General features: G+C 37.6%; 1 long non-coding RNA gene across 1 annotated transcript in view; it reads right to left on the bottom strand.

Annotated features, from left to right (window-relative positions):
- Window positions 1-1,014: 1,014 nt before the first annotated feature.
- Window positions 1,015-14,101, bottom strand: part of LOC146518059 (uncharacterized) — a 39,850-nt gene continuing 26,763 nt past the window's right edge. Inside the window, exon 2 of the long non-coding RNA XR_014874178.1 lies at window positions 1,015-10,835. This is a non-coding gene — a long non-coding RNA (uncharacterized LOC146518059). The remainder of the gene's footprint in view (window positions 10,836-14,101) is intronic.

Raw genomic sequence — 14,101 nt, 5'->3', positions numbered from 1 at the left:
CCTAGTACCCACATCCATTACAGTAGCTTTCAAGAATGAATAATCTGTCATTCAGGTTAAACTGAAAGAATGTATTTGACAGTGATTCTACCACTCAGCATTATTGACCTGTGCCTCCCACACAAGTACATAAAGGTCAGCATAATGTCTCAAAAAATAGTGGAGAACAGAGAACAGCTTAGCTTAAGGCTCGCTGTGGAGACCTCATGTAGTCTTTCAGAGACATGACAAGATGGGGTTGAAGGTCAAAATGCTATTTTAGTGTGGCATTTTCTCTTGGCCCCGATGTCTCAGGGAAGCACAGGCCAAAGAAGCTGCCAGGAACCAGCTGTTTTTACTAACCAATGTTTAAAGGCTTGAAACTTTGTCAGAACCTTGCTGATATGGTGATATGTTTCTCGAGGGTTTCTTTCAACTGGCAGTTTTCTTACTTTAGTCAAATTATGTGGTCTTGATATTTTGACCCAATGGCATAAAATCTTGTTACTAAACATAACTGACTTGTTTCTTTCTCTTTACTGCAGCAGCAGGATTTGGTTGGTGTCATTAACCAGCTGTGAGGAAAGAAACCTAACCTAACATGCGGACACTAAATTTGAAAAAACCCCCAACAATTTTAGCAGCCTGAAACTATCGTAGAAATCTTTTTTCTTATATCAGCTGTCTTAAAAACATACCAAAGACCCGTACTTCATTTCTTACCAGGGTACATTGCCATTAGGCTGCCGACCTAATGCACTGCAGAGCAAGTTATGTTCAAAACTATTGACCAGTAACTCTCTTGCAAATACTATGACCAAGATCACCAGGACCAAGGAAGACATGGCCTAGTTTTGGCCTCTCATGATAAGCTTTAAATAGCTTTAGTTTTTTTTTTTTTTTTTTTTAAATATACCACTTTTCTAGTCTCATCCACTCAAAAAGCACACACACATTAGTGCATTGTTTTTCCTATCACACACGCTCTCATTCTGCTTTAGCTGCAGCAGCTGTGTTGTAGTGAACCTGTGAACCTTTTTAAGCTCTTTTGGATGTTTTTGCATTTAAGATTCATTCCTATGGTTGCTGTGTGTGTGTGTGTGTGTGTGTGTGTGTGTGTGTGTGTGTGTGTGTGTGTGTGTGTGTGTGTGTGTGTGTGTGTGTTTTAATTGGTCATATGTGACCAGGAATGATTTGTGTATGCCCTTATAACTGACTTAGACTAAATCAGGAATATGTAAACATCACTAATGCTTAATGCTCTAAAAAACACAATGCTGTTTCTAAGTGGTTGATAGTAGGATAGCTTCAGCCACATAGAAATTATCAGTAGTTTCATGGGTTTATAGCATTCTGTAAGTCTTTAGAAAGAGTATGGTTAAATGTCTACATTTCTTGAATGAAGGTATTAAGTGCTGTAAGGCTAGACAGGTCCATTGTAGCTGAACAAAGTGGTGATCTCGGTGATTCACACATGAACTGATGGGTAAACCTGATGCTCCAGTAATTAATTCTTCATTCTGTCACTGGTGAATATAGATTATTATTCCCAGAACAAAAGTGTACAGTACTGCCTTTAAGCATTAACCAATCTCTTCCCAGTGCAACACGTTTGATGTAAGTGGCACTTTTTAGTGTTGACACATGATGCATCGGCGATGATTTCACAGAACACATGTGAAAACCATTTACTCAATAGTGTCTCAGCATTGGAGTATGTGAAAAGAAGTGGATGAAGAAGAGAACTGAATGAAAAAGTAATGGACATGTGTGCGCTGAGTACATGTGCTACTATATAAGAACGTTCCACACAGTGCCTTGAAGATCTTTGTCAGTTCCAATGCATTCAGTCCTGCATGTGACCATTTTAGTACATACTTGTGGCTGCAATATAGCAATGCACGTTTTTGTTTTTGTTTGTTTGTTTGTTTTTTTTACATATAACCAGGGATTTGACATTATAAAAGCTCTAATTTGTGAATGGTTTATGGTATACTGGAAATATTAATTATTAAACTTGTTCCAGTTGAGATGAACCATATCGGCTTTGTAAGAGGCAGGGGCATGAAAAAATAGACTGTTCTTTTGTGGAGTTAAGTCAGATGGTCATTTTAAACAATGTAAAAATAAACTCTTTTTTTTCATTCAGTTTACAAGACTAAGTTGGAAGAGTGAAAACATACATTAGTTGAAGTTAGTCATACTAATGTCATAACACTATACAGTGTTTATACAATGCTCCTGATAAATGTGTAGCCAAATGATGTGCCCGAAAACCAAAACACTGACCCATTTCTATCCCAAACAGCCAAATTTAGATCCACAGAATGGAACATTTAAAGACTTTACAGATGGAAAGTAGAAAATGTAGAGTCTGATCATGATCCAAAGGAAAATCTCCAAATGAGATGTGGGTTTAAATGTGAGATCCTAATATAATTCATGCTCTGACAGAAGCTTTATGGTAAAATGCATGAAAAGAAGAAATAATTTCTTGTTGCAGCTTGCCAGTTCTGGAACATACTTTCATAAAATTACCATCCTTTTTAAGCCTTTTATCTTTTTTTTTTTTTTTTTTACCTCTACTAACTTTAAATTTTGTTATTTTTCATCTTCTTTTAATGCTTAATTTAACATTTGAAGTTGGAGAACACTGGCTCATTATTATGCCTCTAATATTTGTCTCTAGTCAATTGTTCTACATGACCAAACACTTGGTGCCAACGGGAAGGAAAAGGTCCCTTTTAACAGGAAGAATCTTCTGGTAAAATCAGGAATTGCAAAAGTAATCTATAAACACCTGGGAAGTGAAAGGCTAGGAGAAGAGAGGATGGAGGATGGACCATGGGAGGTCACCCAACAGCTGAGCCTTTAGCAGCATAACTAAGGAATTGTTCTGGATCACCTGATCGAGCTTGAACTACAAATTGTATTAAAAGAAAGAAGGAAAGAAACAAAGAAAGCTTTAGGCATAATCTTAAAGCTAGAGAGCATTTGTTTCACTAATCCAAACTGGGTGCTGGCTACACAGTAGGGACTTGAAAGGCTTTGCTTCCCATCCTACTTCTGGAAACCCTATGAACCACAAATAAGCCTACAGTTCAACAGTAAAGTGCTCTATTAGGACTATGTAGTCATTAAATTCTAGATTTAACAGGGAAACACAGAAGAGAATCAAATATGGTAGAAATGTGGTCTAGCTAGTAACTCCTCAAACCTCAAAGCAACTTCCATCAACTCTGAAAGGATGTTTCTAGTCTTAACAATATTACACTGATAAAAGAAAGCAGTCCTACATATTTGTTTACAGCGCATGGTGTAGGGCATTGTGACCCAAAGGTTCATCACAGTGTTACTTGAGGCCAAGGTAATGCCATCTAGAGGAAGTATCTTGTTACACCATATTTCTAAGATTTTTAGGGCCAAGTATTAAGCTCAGTTTTTTTCAGAATTTAGAAGATAATAAATACAATACATCAAGGCCTTCATATCTTTAAGACATGCCTGTATTTTAATTAAGAGATTAATGTCATCTGGCTTCATAGATAAATACAGCAATGAAAATTTAGATTTCAGAACCCTGACGAACTAACTTGTGTGTGTGGAAAAGACTCTCAATTTACTTGTACAAACTGAATCTATCAGGAAATCATTCAAACCAGTGCAGGGCAATTCCTTTAACACCTAGCGTGTATTCAAGTTACCGTGGTAAAGTGTTGATTAGTAAAATATTGTTATCAACAGCTTTGCATGGTGCACTGAGGTCTGACAGGACAAGCACAGAGCTGAGTTCACTGCATCATTAGTGACTTCAATAGTGCTATGATGAAATCAAATCAAAATTCTGGATGAATCTCTTCAAATAAACCATTCCTCTGCAAATGATCACATAGCGATTGCATTATCAATACAGTTAATAATGAGCTAAATCCTTTTAATCACAGTAAATGGTCTTGTCGTTTTTGTTTCCAACTCTTGTTATCTTTTCAAAAAAGACACATCTCTGAATGAATGTTGTTAAATAAATATGCACAAAAAAAATATTCATGTTTTTTTTTTTCCCAATGATGTTCATGTTTCATGAGATGATTATAATTTTATACTTGTGTTATATTTGCATCTTAGCAAAGGTGCCATTATCCCTTTTGAAGATGCTGCAAAGGAGTGGGCTGTGTGATGAGGTATTGTCTCACTTTGTTTTGTTGAACTGGGTATTTCTTTTGAACAGTCCAACCAGAATGTACTTCAGATAATTACAAGACATATACACACACACACCTGTGCGTGCACACACTCAAACACAAAAACAACAAACCCCCTGAAACTTCTAGTGTTCATTAATGAACAGAAAGATAAAACATTACGTGTTAGTATGGAACAATGAGGAAGTAGAGGCCGATCAAGCACAACCTCTGATTGCTAACTCTGAAATGTACGAGTGATTACAAACACATCATCATCACCTTAGGTGCAAATTAATGTTTTTAGTTTTACATGAGTGTCAACTCATGCACAGCTCACTTAAGATACTGACGTCAGCTGCCAGTGTAATTACTTAACAGAGTACCCTGCACTGAAAAAAACATCAGTTTGATTAACATGAAAAAATAGGCACAACAATTGCATGCATTAACATTATGTTTATTCAGGATTCGTTTTCTAATTTTAATTTGTTGTATTCAAATGACTTTTATATGATGTTTTTTTATTCATGTCGAGTCTTTACAGCTATCTCACAGCTCAGTATGCTATTATTAAATGCTTACATTTAAACGATTTTATCTTTACTGTATTCAGGTACCATATGCAATGCAAATATGTTGTTTCAATTTAATAATTCCAACACATATTCTATTATTATGTATGTTAAGCCACTATCAACATGTTTGCTATGTTTGCATCAGAGTTATCAACATAAAGCTACTTTTATAAATACGACTGGCCAACTACTGCAACACTAAAGTTATTTTTATGCAAAAAAGTTTCATTTTTGTGATGTTTTCAAAGAGCTATTGGGAAGATATAGTTCTATGGCAACAGGTATAAGTGAAATTAGTATAAAATGTGTCATAGCAAAGTAGTAAAGCAGGATTCAGCATACTCAGTATTTTCTTTGAAAGTATGCCTTCTACTGTAGCTCCAAGATCAGATGGCAGCTGTAGTTTCTCACAAGGTATACTTAAATTCAGGAGAATACTCTGAGATAAAGGTAAGTGTATAGTAGTCCAAATAATATAGCAGTAGCTACTACAGAATTATCTGACCCTTATAAGACCAAAGGACAGCCGTGATATCTTGTGGTTTGTATCTATGTTTTAAGAGCACACTATTTTCACTCTTGTCTCCTCAAAGCATCCCTGGATGTGAAATCACTAGAATTTGAAAAACAGTGCTTTAGAAGTTTTAACTTTACATCAAATTAAAACTGCTGGCCCAAAATGTCAATTTGATAAGCTAACTGTTTCATAGTCAAAGTCAGTCAGGATTATATTATTGACACTCCCATTGAAATCATCAAGAAAGTGAAGGCATAATGTAAAGCAGCAGGTTCAGTAGTTTCCAAAGAGTGCATCCATTAACTGAAGTTTCAAGTTAGTGTTAAGAGTGCATTGTCTTTGTACCTCTAATACATTTACATGTGACAGATTGTGAAGTCTGTGTTGTGTCAACCTTTGACAGCTGATGTCTTCGAAAATCACTTTGCTGGCACGTCACTGCTTGATGTGTCTTTGCATTTAAGGGCACTTTACTATTTAAAGAAAGTTTTTCTTTCCATTAAAAAAAGAAAAAAAAAGGTAAATACAGTTTTACTCAGAGTGAAGTCAAGACTGATGATTTTCACAGAGCAGGTATCTGTTCATCATCATCATCATCATCATCTGCAAATGCAATACAATAGAGATGTTTCAGCAAGCCAGTTGTATCCACTACACTACATTAGCTTATCTGTTATCGCTGATACCTCTACTTACTACATGACACTGATCCAAGTTTGTTGTAGTCAGTTAATTTACAGAAGAGAAACAAAATCTAAAATGTTTCACTTAGATCACATTTGCTATGATTATCATATTGATCATATTATTTGATAGCTCTCATTGTTAGCTGGCCAGAGCATTACGTTTGCCTTTGATGTTTCTCAATAACCTTCTTAGCCACAAGAAGTCCCATACAAATGTATGAAGACTCTACACTCGTCCTATTCTGTCTTTATTTATTTATTTATTTATTTATTTATTTATTTCTTCTTTTAAAGTCTAGCACTCCAGACCTATAGTAATGTTTTTAAGCAAGAAACAAAATGGACGATGGTGCAGTTAGTTTCCCTCCAAAACACCTTACCTGTGGCAGAGCTTCAGGAGAACACATAACCACCTTCTTTCAATTCACTATGATTAACTCTAAAAGACTGAACCCCTTTTAAGATCATATGAAAAGTGCACACTTATTTTTATTTAGATGATGCTTAGATGAAAGTCCTGCTGGACATATGAAGATCATGTATGTCAATTTAGCAGTTACCCGATTACTGTACTTTACATGTGTGTACAGCAGCTTGAGCCAAGAATGAATTTGATTAAGTTTGAATTACCACCACAGCAGACTTCATAATATAAAACATTATTTATGTTCTCAAATTGTTGCATTTGTCAAATTACTTTGACCTCTTCATGATGTAAATTGATCTACAAATGTATCAGCTTAAACAACGTATGAATATTTCAGTTATTGTAGCACAGAGAACCATGGAATGTGGCTTATGGTTAAATTATGCATCCTAGAGTGGTGAGCTCATTAGCCCCCAGGAGGTCCCTCTAAATAGACCCGAGGCCTCATCCAGGCCTCCATTTAGAGGCTATAGAAGGAAAATAGGCATGGAAACCATGCTAATGGTTCACAACCTGATGAAAGTGAACTGATAATGGCACAATAGTCACACAATGATTCAAATTAGATGCTTCTATCTCATATTGTATTGTCCATTTCTAACTGCAGGCTAAGCATCCATCTGTAAGTGATTCATAACAGCTCTTTATGAGTCACATCCTCCCTCAAGGATTGTGTGTAATAAAGACTGCTGAGGAGAATAAAGTGTTTGATCACGCATCAGTCCGTTGGCATGACAGCCTAATCCAATAACTGCTCCTTAAGGAGGTCACACTGAAAACTTCGGGCTAGTTGCAGACAACACAGAAAAATATAGATGATTATTTCCATTATTCACCATTACAGTTATGACTACTGTTATAGTGAGGCAGATGCGTCATTCCATAACTGGTAAGAAATTTAATTTCTAGACACACAGTATGACCTGCCTTTGGGGGCCTGCTGGTATGAGGAATCTGTATGATGTAATAACTGGCAAGAATCCTTAAATCTACCCTGATAAACAGCGATTCCTGTTGTAGCTTATTGTATCATAACAATCCCACTGCTTCCTGTGGTTATTGTCAGCCAAGACTATGTGTCACCTTCCAACTGAAGACTTAAACTCAGTGAAGGTGTAGAGTCCCCCTGGGAGTCCCATTACTCGTAACAATCCCTGCATCTCACTACTCAGAGGGCGGGCGCATGGCGTGATATACACCTTCACATTAGCCCCTGACAAGAAAGGGTTGTTTTTGATGAAGTGTGTTGCTTTGGTGACAGCCTCCTCTCTCATGAAGAATATTTACACAGCCACAAGTGGAGGGCTGTAAATAAATTGGCTTGTGGTGAACCGCAAAGTCACCAGACCTTTACCTGCAGAGAAAGCAGAGGTCAGGGCCGATGACAATCTTTCTTGTCTCCATCTTACCATAATTGCAGCAATGGATCTATACAACGCCCTGAAAAAACAAGTTATTTTAACATATTTGTGGATTGTTGCTGAGTCCAGCTTTTTCGATTTAACTCACTGTGACTGCTCAGAAAGCTTCTACAGCCTGTCAGATGTCACTGTTAGGAAATGTAAAGAGGGGAGCTCAAACCCCTCAAAACATGACTATCCAGAGTTGGGACCAGGAAGCAGAGTTGCAGTCTTACACGCCTCTCTGCAGCTTCTCTCCTCCTGCTACCCCCCCCAAAAACCCATCTCCATAGAGACTGTGTCTGCTTCCAAAAAGACAAAAAACAAACTAAAAACCAGCAACAAACAACTTAAACGATCACAAAGAAAGAACAATACAGTATCCACATCTGAACCAAAGAGTAAAACAGTGAAATGTGGATTATTAAATATTAGGTCTCTCTCCTCCAAGTCTCTGTTAGTACATGACTTAATAATTGATCAACAAATTGATTTACTCTGCCTTACAGAAACCTGGTTGCAGCAGGATGATTATGTTAGTTTAAATGAATCAACACCCCCGAGTCATTCTAACTACCAGAAATCTCGAAGCACAGGTCGAGGGGGTGGTGTGGCAGCAATTTTTCACACCAGTCTATTAATTAATGAAAGACCAAGACAGACTTTTAATTCATTTGAAAGCCTGATGCTTAGCATTGTCCACCCCAGCTGTGAAACTCAGAAACCAGTCTTACTTGTTATCATCTATCGTCCACCTGGGCCTTACACAGAGTTTCTGTCTGATTTCTCAGACTTTATATCTAATTTAGTTCTGAGCTCAGATAAAATAATTATTGTGGGTGATTTTAACATCCATGTAGATGCTAAAAATGACAGCCTCAACATGGCATTTAATCTGTTGTTAGACTCAATTGGTTTCTCTCAAAATGTAAAAGAACCCACCCACCACTTTAATCACACTCTAGATCTTGTTTTAACATATGGCATAGAAACTGAACATTTAACAGTGTTTCCTGAAAACCCTCTCCTGTCTGATCATTTCTTGATAACATTTACATTTACAATAATTGATTACGCAGCAGTGGAGAGTGGACTTTATCAAAGTAGATGTCTTTCTGAAAACGCTGTAACTAAGTTTAAGAATATAATCCAGCCACTGTTATCATCGTCAATGCCCTGTACCAACACAGAGCAGAGCAGCTATCTGAACGCTACCCCAACAGAGGTCGATTATCTTGTTAATAATTTCACCTCCTCACTACGTACGACTCTGGATACTGTAGCTCCAGTGAAAACTAAGGTCTCTAATCAGAAGTACCTGACCCCGTGGTATAATTCTCAAACACGTACCCTAAAGCAGATGACTCGTAATCTGGAGAGGAAATGGCGTGTCACAAATTTAGAGGATCATCATTTAGCCTGGAGAAATAGTTTGTTGCTTTATAAGAAAGCCCTCCGCAAAGCCAGAACAGCTTACTACTCATCACTGATTGAAGAAAACAAGAACAACCCCAGGTTTCTCTTCAGCACTGTAGCCAGGCTGACAAAAAGTCAGAGCTCTGTTGAGCCAACCATCCCTTTAACGTTAACTAGTGATGACTTCATGAACTTCTTCACAAATAAAATTTTTATCATTAGAGAAAAAATTACCAATAATCATCCCACAGATGTAATATTATCTACAGCTACTCTTAGTTCCATTGATGTTAAGTTAGACTCTTTTTTTCCAATCGATCTTTCTGAGTTAACTTCAATAATTACTTCCTCCAAACCATCAACGTGTCTTTTAGACCCCATTCCTACAAAACTGCTCAAAGAAGTCCTGCCATTGATTAATTCTTCGATCTTATATATGATCAACCTATCTCTAATAATCGGCTATGTACCACAGGCCTTCAAGGTGGCTGCAGTTAAACCTTTACTCAAAAAGCCATCTCTAGACCCAGCAGTCTTAGCTAATTATAGGCCAATCTCCAACCTTCCTTTCATATCAAAAATCCTTGAAAGAGTAGTTGTCAAACAGCTAACAGATCATCTGCAGAGGAATGGTTTATTTGAAGAGTTTCAGTCAGGTTTCAGAGTTCATCACAGCACAGAAACAGCTTTATTGAAGGTTACAAATGATCTTCTTATGGCCTCTGACAGTGGACTCATCTCTGTGCTTGTCCTTCTTGACCTTAGTGCAGCATTCGATACTGTTGACCATAATATTCTATTAGAGCGATTAGAACATGCTGTAGGTATTACAGGTATTGCACTGCAGTGGTTTGTATCATATCTATCTAATAGACTCCAATTTGTACATGTAAATGGAGAGTCCTCTTCACACACTGAGGTTAATTATGGAGTTCCACAGGGTTCGGTGCTAGGACCAATTCTGTTTACATTATACATGCTTCCCCTAGGCAGCATCATTAGAAGACATAGCATACATTTTCACTGCTATGCAGATGACACCCAGCTCTATCTGTCCATGAAGCCAGATAACACACACCAATTAGTTAAACTGCAGGAATGTCTTAAAGACATAAAGACTTGGATGGCCACTAACTTTCTGCTTCTTAACTCAGATAAAACTGAGGTCATTGTACTCGGCGCTGAAAAGCTTAGAAATATGGTATCTAACCAGATTCTTACTCTGGATGGCATTACCTTGGCCTCCAGTAACACTGTGAGGAACCTTGGAGTCATTTTTGACCAGGATATGTCCTTCAACGCACATATTAAACAAATATGTAAGACTGCGTTCTTCCATTTGCGCAACATCTCTAAAATTAGAAATATCCTGTCTCAGAGTGACGCTGAAAAACTAGTTCATGCATTTATTACTTCCAGGCTAGACTACTGCAATTCATTATTATCAGGATGTCCAAAAAACTCACTGAAAAGCCTTCAGTTAATCCAAAATGCTGCAGCAAGAGTACTGACAGGGACTAGAAGGAGAGAGCATATTTCTCCTGTTTTGGCTTCCCTTCATTGGCTTCCTGTTAAATCCAGAATTGAATTCAAAATCCTGCTCCTCACATACAAGGTCTTAAATAATCAGGCCCCATCTTATCTTAATGACCTTGTAGTACCATATCACCCTATTAGAGCACTTCGCTCCCGCTCTGCAGGCCTACTTGTTGTTCCTAGAGTATTTAAAAGTAGAATGGGAGGGAGAGCCTTCAGTTTTCAGGCCCCTCTTCTGTGGAACCAGCTTCCAGTTTGGATTCAGGAGACAGACACTATCTCTACTTTTAAGATTAGGCTTAAAACCTTCCTTTTTGCTAAAGCATATAGTTAGGGCTGGACCAGGTGACCCTGAATCCTCCCTTAGTTATGCTGCAATAGATGTAGGCTGCCGGGGGATTCCCATGATGCATTGAGTTTTTCCTTTCCAGTCACCTTTCTCACTCACTATGTATTAACAGACCTCTCTGTATTGAATCGTATCTGTTATTAATCTCTGTCTCTCTTCCACAGCATGTCTTTATCCTGTCTTCCTTCTCTCACCCCAACCGGTCGCAGCAGATGGCCGCCCCTCCCTGAGCCTGGTTCTGCCGGAGGTTTCTTCCTGTTAAAAGGGAGTTTTTCCTTCCCACTGTCGCCAAAGTGCTTGCTCATAGGGGGTCATATGATTGTTGGGCTTTTCTCTGTATCTATGAAGCGCCTTGAGGCGACATTTGTTGTGATTTGGCGCTATATAAATAAAATTGAATTGAATTGAATGTGTGTTATGGGGGCTGTGGTTTTAAGCAAGAAATGCAGATTGGTTTGGTGTATTTGCAATTGCTAATCATCTAAGAAGTTGTTGTTACTTTCTTTATGTTTATGGTTAGCACACGTGGTTGATTTCATTTCTCTCACCATTTGTTCATTTTCACCAGCTGGTTGGGAGAGTTTAGATGCCAAAAACTATTTTACTGTGTTTAGGCAGTGAAATCTACCAATTCAGGAACAGATAATAAACAGATTATTTCCCTTTCCCCTTTTGGAAACCCTGCACACTGACAGAAGACTTAGATCAGTCTTTGCAATGACCCAGTGTGTCAAGGCAATCACGCGATGAGCACTATGTGAATATCCCTCTGACAGCAGCAGCTTTGACAGTACTGCAGGATTTGGTGCCATGTGAGTAAAAATCCTGGTTTTGTGGTCCAAAACCAGGATCTTGGGAATCTATCATTTAAAATACAAAAAAAAAAAAATCTTTGCACAGAGCTATATACTGTAAATTAACACAATGAACACCGATCTTTATCTGGCTAAGGGTATAGAATAGCCATGTTCTTAATGAGCTGCTGAATAGATGATATTCACTGATTCATTCAAAAGACTCTTGACACGGTCATGTTTTTTAATTTGAAAAACAAAAACGACTTTACCTTCAAATGCTTGTGCACAAAGAAGATTTAAAAAAAAAAAAAAAAAAAAAGATTTTTACCGGCAATGTCCTAAAAGGAAAAAAACAGAGAAAAAATGAATGTGATATTTGACTTTGCAACTTTCATTATTGTGATTTTCTTTTTTCCATTTTGCTGGAAAACAATGCAATTAATATTGTATGAGAGCAATGTGAAATCACCCACTGTCATGACACTCCAATAAAATAAGCCCCATAGTACCCAAGCTGTGAGGATTAAAAATCAGGTGCTCGAGGCATTACATCTGATCACCATTAGTGTTTGGAACTGTAGACACATTACATTTCTGTGTAATGCGCTAACACAAAGCAGTACTTTTGCTATATTTATGCAAAAGTTTAGTCGAGTATTAGAAAGGACAAAAATAGCAAAGTTGCCCAAAACATTTGATGGGCGGATATATCCATGTTACTTCTTAGTGAATGGCCGAGAATGTTGAAGACATTCAAAGAAAAGAACACAATGTGCCTGGGCAAGAAAGAGCTGTTATCCACTACTGCAAACACAACAAAAGCACCTGACGCCAACCAAGCATCCAAGGATGTATTTTCAAAAGTGAAGAAAAGCAGAACTGAACAGGCTGTAGCACGGCTTATAGTTAGATCTTAGGAAAACTTTGGCTAGTTTCTACTTTGCTGTTGGTAGAACTTGGATATTAAAAAAAGTATGTTGGCCAATATAAAGTTTCAGTTTTTTTTATGTTAACTGAAAATTATGTGACACATACAGGTGTAGGTTTGTGGAAGGTTCCATGTTGCACTGCCATTGTGAATACAATGGCTGAGATGCATCTGCCTAATCGCATTTTATTTATGCAACTAGAGACCGACCACATATGTAGAGTGCTTTAAAGTTACTTTTAATTTAGAGATTGCAAATATATGATCATTTAACAGTTTTACATCTATAGTTTCATCCTATCTTTCTCATCATGTCTTTTCCCTCTTCTTCATCTGGCTCCTCCATCACCGCTCATCTCCTGAATTAATTAAAAAAACAACAACAAACATATGGACTACACTGTACATTAGTAACCCAAGTCAGGTTTCTTGTTGTTGTAGTTCACCAAAATATCCCATTTCGTATGTTTTTAGTTTCTGGAATTGGGTTTGCTACTTGATTATGGAACTACATGGTCTTGTGTTCAATAGCATTTTGACTGGAGTTTTGACGAGCAGCACTTTTTATGTATGTCACTGAGAACTCTCTGCGTGTGTGTGTCTGCACACATGTGTGGTGTTATTGTCATCATCGCTTGCTAACCTTTAATTAACCAGACAGCATATTTTCCTACAAGGCTCTGTGCTTGCTGTAGGCCATCTGTATCAGTACAATAATTTTAATAGTCTACAGTATCTCATGCATAAATCTTTTATATGAAATGCAACCTGAATAGTGATCAAATGAGGAAAGGATAAATACATGCTGTTCTAAACTGCCCATCTTACTTGCTCTCCTTCTCCCTTAAAACATTCCCTGGTAAGGCAAAAACTCAAACAAAGCAGTTCACTCAGCTAAAGAACTCCCTCTATTTGAAAGATTAGATAAGGACGACAAGTTGAGTGCAGCCTTTTGCTGTCTAAGGTGAGTTTGAGCACACAACAATTCAAGAGTCCATGTATGCAAAGACCTGACAGACATATTTTGGCAGGTCCACCCACAAGCTTAAAACATATTTTTATGACAGGTAGTATTTGGTGATATAAAGAGCAAAATATATATTTCTTAAACGAGCAGCAAAGGTGTGGAATTTTCATGTCTGCAGCTACTAAAATTTGGGAAATAATTACAGGCACCTGACATTAGTAGTGATTCACTTTGTTTCTTTGTCAGCAGCTGTTTCTCTCAGTGGTGCAGTGAGCTGTTTCCCCTGCCTGTCAGGGCTGCAGTTGACAGGGGCACTTAGAGTGGTCACCCTGAAAGTACA

The sequence above is a fragment of the Neolamprologus multifasciatus genome, chromosome 5, assembly GCF_963576455.1.
Source record: "Neolamprologus multifasciatus chromosome 5, fNeoMul1.2, whole genome shotgun sequence".
Classification (NCBI taxonomy): Eukaryota; Metazoa; Chordata; class Actinopteri; order Cichliformes; family Cichlidae; genus Neolamprologus; species Neolamprologus multifasciatus.
The sequence above is the reverse complement of the archived record's forward strand: the minus strand, read 5'-3'. Positions and strand labels throughout refer to the sequence as shown.